This window comes from Piliocolobus tephrosceles, chromosome 4 (assembly GCF_002776525.5).
Source record: "Piliocolobus tephrosceles isolate RC106 chromosome 4, ASM277652v3, whole genome shotgun sequence".
In the NCBI taxonomy this organism is placed as follows: domain Eukaryota; kingdom Metazoa; phylum Chordata; class Mammalia; order Primates; family Cercopithecidae; genus Piliocolobus; species Piliocolobus tephrosceles.
In genome coordinates this window covers 75,434,139-75,446,521 of record NC_045437.1, presented here as the reverse complement: position 1 = coordinate 75,446,521, position 12,383 = coordinate 75,434,139, and the positions used below count along the sequence as shown (strand labels likewise).

The 12,383-nt window shown below is 45.6% G+C and overlaps 1 pseudogene; it reads left to right on the top strand.

Annotated features, from left to right (window-relative positions):
• Positions 1–11,798: 11,798 nt before the first annotated feature.
• The window catches only part of LOC111544486, an 864-nt pseudogene continuing 279 nt past the window's right edge, over positions 11,799–12,383 (top strand).

Sequence of the window (12,383 nt, the reverse complement as noted above, 5' to 3'; positions counted from 1 at the left end):
AAGCAATGGCTTCAAATCTACTCTGTGTGAGACAGTGTCTGCTTATGGAACGGCTACTCATACTCATTAAAGCAGCCAAAACTATTAATATTATAAAGTCCTAAAATGCCATTTTGTAGAGGGTTTTATTTTTGTGTTTTTGAGATGAGTCTCACTGTCACCCAGCCTGGAGTGCAGGGGCGCAATCTCGGCTCACTGCACCCTCCGCCTCCCGAGGCAGGTTCAAGCAATTCTCCTGCCTCAGCCTCCCGAGTAGCTGGGATTACAGGAGCCCCCCACCATACTCGGCTAATTTTTTATATTTTTGGTAGAGACGGAGTTTCGCCATGTTGGCTAGGCAGCTCTAGAACTCCTGACCTCAAGTGATCCACCTGCCTCAGCCTCCCAAAGTGCTGGGATTGCACGTGTGAGCCACTGCACCTGGCCAAGTTTGTTTTTGTTTTTGTTTTGTTTTGTTTTTCTTTCTTTTCTTTTCTTTTCTTTCTTTCTTTTTTTTTTTTTTTTTTTGAGATGGAGTCTCCCTCTGTCACTGAGGCTAGAGTACCTTGGTGCGATCTCGGCTCACTGCAAACTCCACCTCCCGGGTTCGAATGATTCTCCTGCCTCAGCCTCCCGAATAGCTGGAACTACAGGTGTGCATCACCACACCCGGCTAATTTTTGTATTTTTAGTAGAGACGGGGTTTCACCATGTTAGCCAGGCTGGTCTTGAACTCTTGCCCTCGGGGGATCCACCCCCCTCAGCCTCTCAAAGTGCTGGGATTACAGGCGTGAGCCACTGCGCCCAAGCGGAGTCTTGTTTTGATTTTTGTTTTTTTCTAAATCATAGTTTCCTTCTGCCACAAAAATATAGCAAGGCTTGATTTTAGATGTCTATATTGTAAGTTAGGGTTATATGATCCCTGAAAAGGGTATTTTCCATTTTAAGTAATCCTGTGTCTTTTCCATCCTTTAACACTTATCTCCCCCTTCCAGAACACCGCTCCTCCCTCACTCCCCACCAAGAGAAAGCCTGCAGGAGGCCAGTGGTCTCATTCCATTGTTTAAAGGGCTAAGTGAAATCATCCACTAGGGATTCCATCCATCAAATCAAATGTTATGAATTTGGTTTGTTTGGTAGATGAAAAAGCCTAAATTGGCTGTCTCCCAGTTCATTCTACATACCATTGTGTGAAAGCTAAGACCAAGGGCCCTCCCAAGAAACAACAGAAAATGGATAATTCTGTGAAATAAGAAGCCAGCAGTTCTCAGCACTTCCCACCAGGCCCTGGTCAAAGTCCAGCATGTCTGCTGGTCCATAGTCTCTAGAAGTGGAGAGCAAAGGAACAGCCACCGCAGCCAGGTTCGTTCATTCATTCATTGCAACATTTACTGAGCGCCTGCAATGTGCCAGTCCCCATTCTAGGCCCCATGGCTACAGGCATGATCAAGACTGTTGATGTGGAGGCAGAATGTTCAGGACACCATTGACCAGGCACGGTGGCTCACATCTGTAATCCCAGCACTTTGGGAGGCCAAGGTGGGTGGATCACCTGAGGTCAGGAGTTTAAGACCAGCCTGGCCAACATGATGAAACCCCCGTCTCTACTAAAAATAGAAAAATTAGCTGGGCAAGGTGGCATACACCTGTAGTCCTAGCTACTTGGGAGGCTGAAGCAGGAGTATCACCTGAACCTGGGAGGCAGAGGTTGCAGTGAGCCAAAATTATACCATTGCACTGTAGCCTGGGTGACAGAGCAAGACTCCATCTCAAAAAAAAAGAAAAAGAAAATGTTCAGGACACCCATAAATCATGCCATGTAGATATAGAGTCAACCCTGGAAATACATATGGTCACAGAACCTTCTGACAAGGACGCCGTCACTGGCTCTCCCTGCTTTCCACACTCCATCCCACAACCATCCCCACAAGTGAATATTGCCAAGGGCAGAGAACTCCCTGCTTCTGAAGTAAGCTATCCTACTTTCCACCGTTCCTAATTTTGTCCCCTAGAGCTACAGTGAACCTCTGTGCCCCTTCGGCTCCATGATCACCCTTCCAATATTAGAATGCAGCTGCCATGTTTCTGTTCTCCTTCTTCACAAAAAATATTGGGGACCAGGTCGTGGGAGGATGGTCCAGATTGAGTCCAAGCTAAAGTTCATAGCCAGATGCAGTGACTCATGCCTGTAATCCCAGCACTTTGGGAGGCCGAGGCAGACAGATCAACTGAGGTCAGGAGTTTGAGACCAGCCTGGCCAACAGAGCCTGTCTCTACGAAAAATATAAAAAATTAGCCAGGTGTGATGGCACGTGCCTATAATCCCAGCTACTTGGGAGGCTGAGGCATGAGAATTGCTTGAACCTGGGAGGTGGAGGCTGCAGTGAGCCAAGATCATGCCACTGCACTCCAGCCTGGGTGACAGAGCAAGACTCTGTCTTAAAATAAAAAAACAAATAAATACAAAGTAAAGTTTAGAAATGCCTGGACTTTTTTGGAAACTGCTGGGGCATGCCCACCAGAAGTTCGAATGAGAGCCTGATTATCCTGTGAAGAAGGAACTTATCCAGAGGGAAGATGACAACTGGGGTGACCACCTTGACCCACGTACCAACCCTTGATCATCAGAGAAAGGGACAAACCTGAGCAGAACTCAGGGGCACAAAACAGATTTTAAAAATGCATGTATATATAGGACAAAAGTGAAACAAAACGTTAATTCTTTTTCTGGGAGGTGAGGTTATGAGTGCTTGTATTTTTAACATTTTCTACAATGAATATATAAAACACAAATTGACTAAAACTTTATTTTTTGAGACAGTGTTTCAGTCTGTCACCCCAGGGTGGAGTGCTGTGGTGTGACCATAGCTCACTGCAGCCTCGAGTTCTTGGGCTCAAGATCATGGGCAGTCCTCCCACCTCGACCTCCCAAAGTGTTGGAATTATAGGCATGAGCCACTACACCTGGCGTAAAACTATTTTTCTTCTTCTTATTATTTTTTTGAGATGGAATTTTGCTCTTTTTGCTCAGGCTGGAGTGCAATGGCACAATCTCAGCTCACTGCAACCTCTGCCTCCCAGGTTCAAGTGATTTTCCTGCCTCAGCCTCCTGAGTACCTGGAATTACAAGCATGCGCCACCATGCCCGGCTAATTTTGTATTTTTAGTAGAGATGGGGTTTCACCATGTCGGCCCGGCTGGTCTCAAACTCCTGACCTCAGGTGATCCACTCATCTTGGCCTCCCAAAGTGCTGGGATTTAGAGGTATGAGCCACTGTGCCCGGCCTAAAACTTTGTTTTTAAGAAACCATTTAGAAATTGATTTTCTACAGTGATTTACTTATCTGCTCTATTTTACTGAAGAACAAAGTTCCTTTAGTTTACATAATAAACAATATTCAGAAAAATGCTGTTTGCAAATATGTGTTATGACACTGCTCACCATATTGTTTCCTTGGAATTAGTCATTCCTCCTCCTCTCAGTGTATGAAAAAAACAAATAAACAACAAAAAACACCTGGTGCCTGGCTTATAAAGATACTTTAAAATGGCTTAATCATGTTCTTTAAATAAGCAAGCAGCAAATCCTTATTAGCATGTGTATGGTTTGAAGAAAATGAAAGTAACCACCAATAGAAATTCATTTCCACTAAAGGATTGCAAAGGGTCTTGCAGAGAGGGCCTGAGACTAAGAGCATTAGGACACAATTTCTGGAGAAGTTAAACACTGCTTCTTAACACACAATCACATTCCATTAAAACTGCTTTGTAGATGTTTGAGAGATTTGCAGAACTGATAAAGACATCCACACGTATCAAAACTACCATCTAGAGAACTTAGGTTATAGTTACAGGACTTAGGGAAATAATAACTCGAATTTTAATTTGTGACCAGTGATTATTTAATGCATAAAATAAGATTTCTTATTCTTAAACATGTTTTTTTCTTCTTTCTTTTTTTGGGACGGAGTCTTGCTCTGTCACCGAGGCTGGAGTGCAGTGGTGCAATCTCAGCTTACTGCAACCTCTGCCTCCCGGGTTCAAGTGATTCTCCTGCCTCAGCCTCCTGAGTAGCTGGAATTATAGGCATCCGCCACCACATCTGGCTAATTTTTGTATTTTTAGTAGAGACGGGGTTTCAGCATGTTGGTCAGGCTGGTCTCAAACTCCTGACCTCAGGTGATCCACCTGCCTCGGCCTCCCAAAGTGCTGGGATTACAGGCATAAGCCACCGTGCCTGGCCTAGATTTCTGATTCTTAAAATAAGCATCTTAATGTTTTCAAAACTACAATTTCTGCTTTTCTTAACTTTGTTGGCTGGGTGCTCATCAAAGTTTGTTTCTAATGTGATGGAGAACTTAGAAACATACTGTTTTCTATCTCATTGCAAGGTTTAAAGTTATGGGGTGAAAATGTTCACACTAAACCAATTTTAAATTTGGCTCACTTGAGACGTGTTTCCAGATGGGCCCTGGGATGGGATGGGGTCTCCTTGGAGAGGGAAGGCACTGTGAGGAGTCCTGCAAAACAAGGTTAGGAATATACCTGACTCACTGGCAGTGACAGCCTTTGGTCTGGAGAGTGCTCTTTGATACAAATGAAAGAAATATTTCAAAACCAAAGTAAGAAGGGGAGGATTGGAAAGATTTAACTTAAATTGCCCAAGATTTGTGATTTTATAATTTAGGAATTTTTTCTTCCCCAAACTCGAATTTAGTCTTTTATTTATTTTTATTTTTATTTTTATTTTTAGAGACGGAGTTTCACTCTTGTTGCCCAGGCTGGAGTGCAATGGCATGGTCTTGGCTCACGGCAACCTCCACCTCCCAAGTTCAAGTGAGTCTCCTGCCTCAGCCTCCAGAGTAGCTGGGATTACAAGCATGAGTCACCACGCCCGGCTAATTTTGTATTTTTAGTATAGACGGGGTTTCTCCACATTGGTAAGGCTGGTCTTGAACTCCTGACCTCAGGCGATCCACTGACCTCAGCCTCCCAAAGTGCTGGGATTACAGGCGTGAGCCCCGCGCCCGGCCAATTTAGTCTTTTATAATGACTCCTTTACAGTTCTTGCAGAAACAACTGATTTCAAAGTGACACATTAACTGGGTGTGGTGGCTCATGCCTGTAACCTCAGCACTTTGGGAAGTTGAGGTGGGAGGACTGTTTGAGCCTAGGACTTTGAGACAAGCCTGGCAATGTAGGGAGACCCTGTTTCTACAAAAAACAAAGCCCCAAACTAGACAGGCATGGAGGCACACGCCTGTGGTCCCAGCTATACAGGCAGCTGGGGCAGGAGGATCCTTTGAGCCCAGTAGATCAAAGCTGCAGTGAGCTATGTTCATGCCACTGCACTCCAGCTAGGGTGAAAGAGCAAGACCCTGTCTCCAAAAAAAAAAAGTGACATATAGCAGTGACTCTCTTGTTCCTAGAAGGAAGAAGTATACGCTGGGGATCCCTCTCACCTCTAGAAGGAAGGTAACACAACTTGGAAAGATTGACTCTTTTGGCTTTATGATAAAATATTTGAGACCCTATGAAAGTAACGTTAAGTGGGACCCCATGTTACAGCCTAGCTTGTGACCTAATACTTAACACAAATATTCATTTAAAGTCAACACTCTACTTTTAGACATAATTTCATCTGTGTGGTTTGGGGTGTCCTTATCAGCAGCATAGTTTACTGTTGAAAAGCTTGGACCGTGGCACCAGAATAGCTGGGTTCAAATCTGAGCCTCAGCACTTACTAGCTGTGTATCTTGAGCAATTTGCTCAACCTCTCTGTGCTGTGTTTTTCCGCATCTGTAAAGAGGAAATGATAATCATAGCTACCTTATGCAATTAGTGTTGGGATTAAAAGAGTTAATATACATAAACCATTGAGAATAGTCGAGTCAGGGTTGGGGGAGTGGGAAAGAAAAGAGAATATTGCTTATGGTAAATGCCTTATAAGAATTCTTCCCTGTGTTAGTTTTTTGGAATTGACTCTCTCTCCAAAATGTATTCACACATAAGAGTAACCACTGTTGTTATTACAGCTATTTTTATTGTGGCCTAAAAAAGTGAATATTCTTCCCAAGTTCTCTAATTTACCATCAGATAGAAAATCCAGCCTTAGAAAGAATGGAACTCCCTATTTCAAAATCAGAAAGGTATTTCTTCTATATGGGCATTATTTTTTCTTTTTTTGTGGTTGATTTTCAAATGTGACAGATAAGACATTTTAAAGGGGGCATTGTATGATTTCTTTCATGGGAAGAGACTGAAAATTTGCCAGCTTTTATCAAGAAAATAAGGCAGCGAACATAAATGAGATTTTAATGTAAATATTACATAGGAATAACAGCACTTCCTATGAAATTGTATCATCCTTCCCCGCATCATCCTGTTTACCTTTGCCCTGCAGCTGTTTGCTGGGTGCCGGCCCTGGGAAATCACCTACTAACAATAACCCAGTTGGCTTCTGATCTGTAGGAAGGTCATTCTTCCCTGTGACCGATGAACACATTTTTCTTTTGTTATTTGTTTTTCTTTTCTTTCACTCACTTTTTCTTTCAAAACTTAGTTTCTTTCAACTCCTTCTAGAGTTTTCCTGTGATTCTTTCTTTTCACTTTTGTTCCCTTCTTCATAACTACTTGGCACGTCCTGCTAGTGGGCTACACTTCCTGAATTTCCACACTCTGCAGCTCTTTGAAAGGCCTGCTTTTATTCTCCCCGTCCAGGTCATCTGTGCAAATCATTAAAGTCATGGGGTTGGCACTAATGACTGGTCGACTCCATTAACGCAGCCTCCCCTCTGTGGAAGTTTGCTTTTCTGGGTCAGTGTCTTTTACTGTGGAGCTTGTTAAGAGCCTTTATTGCTTAAAGAAGGTGCACATTGGAACTTGAAGATTTCCTGTTTATACACAGGGCAGGGCCTGGCTGAACACTGATAGTGTGGGCAAGCTCTCCAGCTTTGCCAAAGGGCTCTCAGTAGCACCCAAGAGGAGCTGCAATGAGGATTTTAAGACAAGTGTCTGCTTAGCTGCCATGGCTATGTTAGAAACTGCAAAAGAGCACCCCACAGAGCTGAAGAAAGATCTGGTGCCGCCAGTGGAGAGGTCTGCACCCAGGTCAGGTCTCAGGGAGCTGCTGTGAGCCTGAAGACATCTTTGTGCTAGAGAGGGGAAGGGCACCCTCTTCTAGTTCCCCCATCTGAGTGGATAAAAACCCAGGACGCGGTGGTTCAAGCCTGTAATCCCAGCACTTTGGGAGGCCGAGATGGGTGGATCACGAGGTCAGGAGATCGAGACCATCCTGGCTAACACGGTGAAACCCCCTCTCTACTAAAAATACAAAAAATTAGCCGGGCGTAATGGCGGGCGCCTGTAGTCCCAGCTACTTGGGAGGCTGAGGCAGGAGAATGGCGTAAACCCAGGAGGCGGAGCCTGCAGTGAGCTGAGATCCGGCCACTGCACTCCAGGCCTGGGCAACAGAGCCAGACTCCATCTCAAAAAAAAAAAAAAAAAAAACCCAGGACGGAGTCCCTGTAACCGTGACTGCCGGAGGACTGCTATCCATACAAATGGTATTTACAGGAAGTGTGGCCTTTTCCAAATCCTTTCAGGGTCCACCAGGATCTGGGGAGGGGGTCTCGATCTGCTTCTGCTATAGTGTGAGTCCAGTCACAGGTCTGAGCAGTTCTGCTGGCGCTCAGAGTTTTCTGCCCCAGCTGGGTTTCTAAGCCCCACCCCTTGTCAAATGCTGCCTCTCCAAACCCTTCCTAGGAATCATTGCGTCACTTAGGGCGTCAGCAAACTGTGCCTCCAAGGAGGGGATCTCCTCTCCGGTTGGGGAGTCGGGTGCTGAGGCTGAATTAATTACTGGACGCTGTTTGATGAGTGTGGAACCTCAGCAGAGCGTCCTGGAGAGGGGCCAGGCACCCTGCCACAAGACACCCACAAGGTGTGGAGTTTCTGGGTCAGGAAGAACCAGATGAAGCTGCTCATGTGGCCAAAAGTAGCAAATTCAAGGGATGAGTGTGCATTTTCCAACATGGAAAGGGAAGGAAGCAAGGGGATTTCATCAACTCAGGACCAACCTAAGGGGTCTCATCCAGGCTTGGAGGAGCCTGTGGCCCCCAGAAAGCCCACCCCCAAATAAGGTTCTCCCTCCCTAGCATGGCCCTGGATAAAGCTGGCCTTGTCTTGCTTCCTGGTCCCTGTTATCCGGGTTCTACACCACCCCATCCCCTTCCTATCAGAACAATCGTCCCTCAGGTCATAGATGAGACTACAGTTTTTTTCCAGCCTGGTCTCTCCAAGATTAGAGCCCTGGATACCGAATATGTTTGGTTTTTTGTTTGTTTCTTTCCTTTCCTTTTCTTTTTTTTTTTTGAGACAGGATCTTGCTCTGTTGCCCAGGCTAGAGGTCAGTGGCACAATCTCAGCCCACTGCAACCTCAACCTCCCAAGTAGCTAGGACTACAAGTGTGCACCACTATGCCTGGCTAATTTTTCAATTTCTTGTACAGACAGAGTCTCACGATGTTGCCCAGGCTGGTATTGAACTCCAGGCCTCAAGCAGTCCTCCCACCTCAGCCTCCCAAAATGCTGTGATTACAGGTGTGAGCCACTATACTTCAGCCTCCCAAAATGCTGGGATTACAGGTATGAGCCACTACAGCTGGCCCAAATCTAGTTTCGAAGTGGATTGATGCTTTGGTTTTGAAGTAGATTGATGCTCTGATCACATGGGGATTTTGATCCATGGGTAACTGTTTTTGAGCTCTGAGAAGCAACCCAAATCCCAGGAAGCCTCAGGTTCCTGCAGTTACACCCCAGGTGAGAACAGCCTGAGGCAAAAGGCCATATTTGTGTCCCTCTGACATTCTACATTGAGCTAAGTCTGTGGTTGGAGTTGGCAGGTGGCAGGGAATGGGCTGTGCTACTTGTGGAAACTTCCAACAAGAGCTGCAAAGGAAACATCGCTCAGGCTGGGTCAGATACCAAGTCCATGAAAGTCTAATTCCAGCAGGAGCAGCCAGGCCCCACCAGGCCTGGGTCTCCCTCTTCGCTGTGGAGCAAGGCTTATTTTAGGGTCCCTCCCACTCTGGTTCCACATCCTGAGTGAGCATCCATACTCTCTCCCCCTTGAAGAGCCAGGAGTTAATGTCCTCTGGCCATCTTAGTGCCTGGTCTTGGTGGCACCCACCCCTGTCCCTTGGGAGTCCTTTCCGACTCCTACGGTGTCTTTCCGTTCTCGTGAATCTTCTCCCACATGTGTGAGCTTGGGATTATTATCTGTGTTTTAGAAAGGAGAAAACTGAGGTGTGAGCAGGAGATAGAATTTCTCTGTGGGCCTGAGGCTTGTGAGTGGCCGAGCCGGGACATGAATCTGGATCACTAGACTCCAAGTTTAGTGCTCTCCCTGCGCTTGTGTAAATGTCTCTTCAGCAAGAGCTGGTGACAGGGGGCAGGAAGTGTACTAGGGCTCCTCTTGAAACAGGTTTCCTCCCACCTCAGCAGGAGAGCAGGCAGCATGGGGCTTCAGTAAATACTTGTTGAATTGAGACTGCATAGGAAGGATGATGGGGAACGGGGAGCTGGTGAGGCCAGGAGGCCAGGAAGGCAGCTACACACAGCAGCAAACCCCTCCCTGCCCAGCCGGGGCACTTCATGCTCATGTGTTGGGAGCGGGATTTTGTTAGATGAGACCATTATCTTTACTGGTTATGAGGTGTTGTTGTTGTTCTTATTGTTCAACTCCACCACTAGTATTCTTCCTTCTCTCCAGGTTCCAACTGTGCAACTGCAGAAAAGAGAAGGTCAACAGACTCCTGAAGGTAATCATGTCTTCTTCCTGTTCAAAGTAATTTTCATTCTTACATATCTGCCTCATGGTATCTGTCAGATAGCTCTTTCCATAATAATCCTACATAATAAATAACCACAAAGCCTCAGTGACATGTAAGGGTAAACATTTATTTTGCTCTTGTGTCTGGGGTGGTCAGCAGAGCAGCTTTGTGGGAGTGCCTCTCACTGCTAAGAGTCAGCTGGCTGTCAGCTGGGTGACTGGGATGACTCAGCTCCTTCAGCAGGCTGGCCCAGGCATGTTCTCATGGCATGCTAGAGGAACATAAGAGGGAGTGGGATCATGCAAGTACTTTGTGATCCTCTGTTTGGGAGCTGTTGTTAACATCCCATATACCAAAGCCCAGATTCGAAAGGTAAGGAAATTGGCCATCACTTTAGTGAGAGCATCTACAGAGTGACATGGCAAAGGATGTTGGATACAACGAATATTGCAAATAGCATGCTCATCCTGGTCCTGGCTGGCATTAGGCTCACTCCGCAGAGAAGATAAACTCCTGGCGGGGCGTGGTGGCTCACGCCTGTAATCCCAGCACTTTGAGAGGCCAAGACGGGTGGATTGCAAGGTCAAGAGATGGAAAACATCATGGCCAACATGGTAAAACCCCGTCTCTACTAACAACACAAAAATTAGCTGGGCATAGTGGCATGCGCCTGTAGTCCCAGCTACTCGGGAGGCTGAGGCAGGAGAATCACTTGAACCTGGAAGACGGAGGTTGCTGTGAGCCGAGATTGCACCACTGCACTCCAGCCTGGTGACAGAGTGAGACTCAGTCTAAAAAAAAAGAAGATAAACTCCTGTGTTAGCAACCCCAACATAGTGATGATTTACAATCACCAAAGGCAAATCTTCATCCCCATAAAAGATTTACAGAAAGATATCTGTTGAGTGTTTAAAACAAAAGTAGGTTTATCACAAAGGTGTTTTTTATTTGTTTTGTTTTGGTTTTTCAGGCAAGTGTTCAAAGATAATTCTCTAGGAGTCTCTCCTGTTTTCTTCATGTCTTGTGAGCAGGGGCTTAACTGTCACTTGTTCCTAGTTATTTTTTCAAGTATGTTTGTATGATTCCCATAGGGAGCCTATTTCCATGACAGCATCTCCTGCTATCAACCTGGTCGCTATCAAGGATGGCCATCATCAGACTTCTCAGAGATGTCAGTGCCTCCCTCACCTGTACCCTTGTTACCCTACCGACAGGAATACTCTCTCTGCCTTCCTGAGGAATACAGCACAGTGGTGGCTCCTATGGTTTTGCATCAATCCACTCTAACATTCCCACATATCTGAACTTTCTGAACCCTTCACGAATACTATGCTGAGCCAATATCAGCATTTTCACCTCAATTCTTTTAGGCCATTGTTAGCAGAAACTTTAAGGAGCTATTCTAGCCGTCTATTAGGACAGGTTCTAGGTGTCTTTTCCCTGATGTTAAACTTCAAGTCATGAGAGAGGGCTCCTATATCAATACATTGCCCTCCATCCCATCGTATTTATATTCTACTCTTACCAGAAATACACACTTGCCACCCCCCATCCACACACACAATCTTATTCCTTTAAGATCTACATCCCTATGTGATTCTTGGTTGCTACTGGGACACATTAACCAAGCCCGGCAATGTCTTTGGTATGTTAGATGTTTACTCTTGGAGCAGGGAGCTGTGTTTCTCTATTCAGACTGTGCTGAGACATAATCTTCGTAACTGGTCTGAAGACAATAAAAAGAGGCAGGGTCATCTTGAATAGTACAGATCAGGCGAAGCTTTAGCAGGGTTCCCAGGCAAGGGGCATCTGCTCTGGTCTGCAAGGGGAGAGAATTCAGAGAAGCATGAGAGCTTGCGTCTCAGATTCATGCATCCAAATATCCGTAAATCAAGTCTCAGAGTCTCTCTTTTTCTATCAGGGCCCTGACTTTTACCATAAAAGACTTATTGGCATTTCCACCCTTTGGGCTGTCTGAGCAGCACCATGGTGGTTGGCAAGAACAAGTGCCTTACAAAGGCAGCAAAAAGAAAGCCAAGAAGAAAGTGGTTCCATTTTCTAAGGAAGATTGGTATTATGTGAAAGCACCTGCTGTGTTCAATATAAGAAATATTGGAAAGACCCTAGTCACCAGGACCCAAGGAACCAAACCTGCAACCGATGGCCTCAAGCGTCATGTGTTTGAAATAAGTCTTGCTGATTTGCAGAATAATGAAGTTGCATTTAGAAAATGTAAGCTGATTACTGAAGATATTTGGGCAAAAACTGCCTAACTTCCATGCCATGGATCTTACCCATGACAAAATGTGCTCCATGGTCAAAAAATGGCAGACAATGATTGAAGCTCATGTCAATGTCAAGACTACCACTGGGCAGTGGCTCACACCTATAATCCCAGCACTTTGGGAGGCCAAGGTGGGTGGATCACCTGATGTCAGGAGTTTGAGACCAGCCTGGCCAACATGGTGAAACCCCATCTCTACTAAAAATACAAACATTAGCCAGGTGTGGTGGCGGACACCTGTCATCTCAGCTACTCAAGAGGCTGAGGCAGGAGAATCACTTGAACCT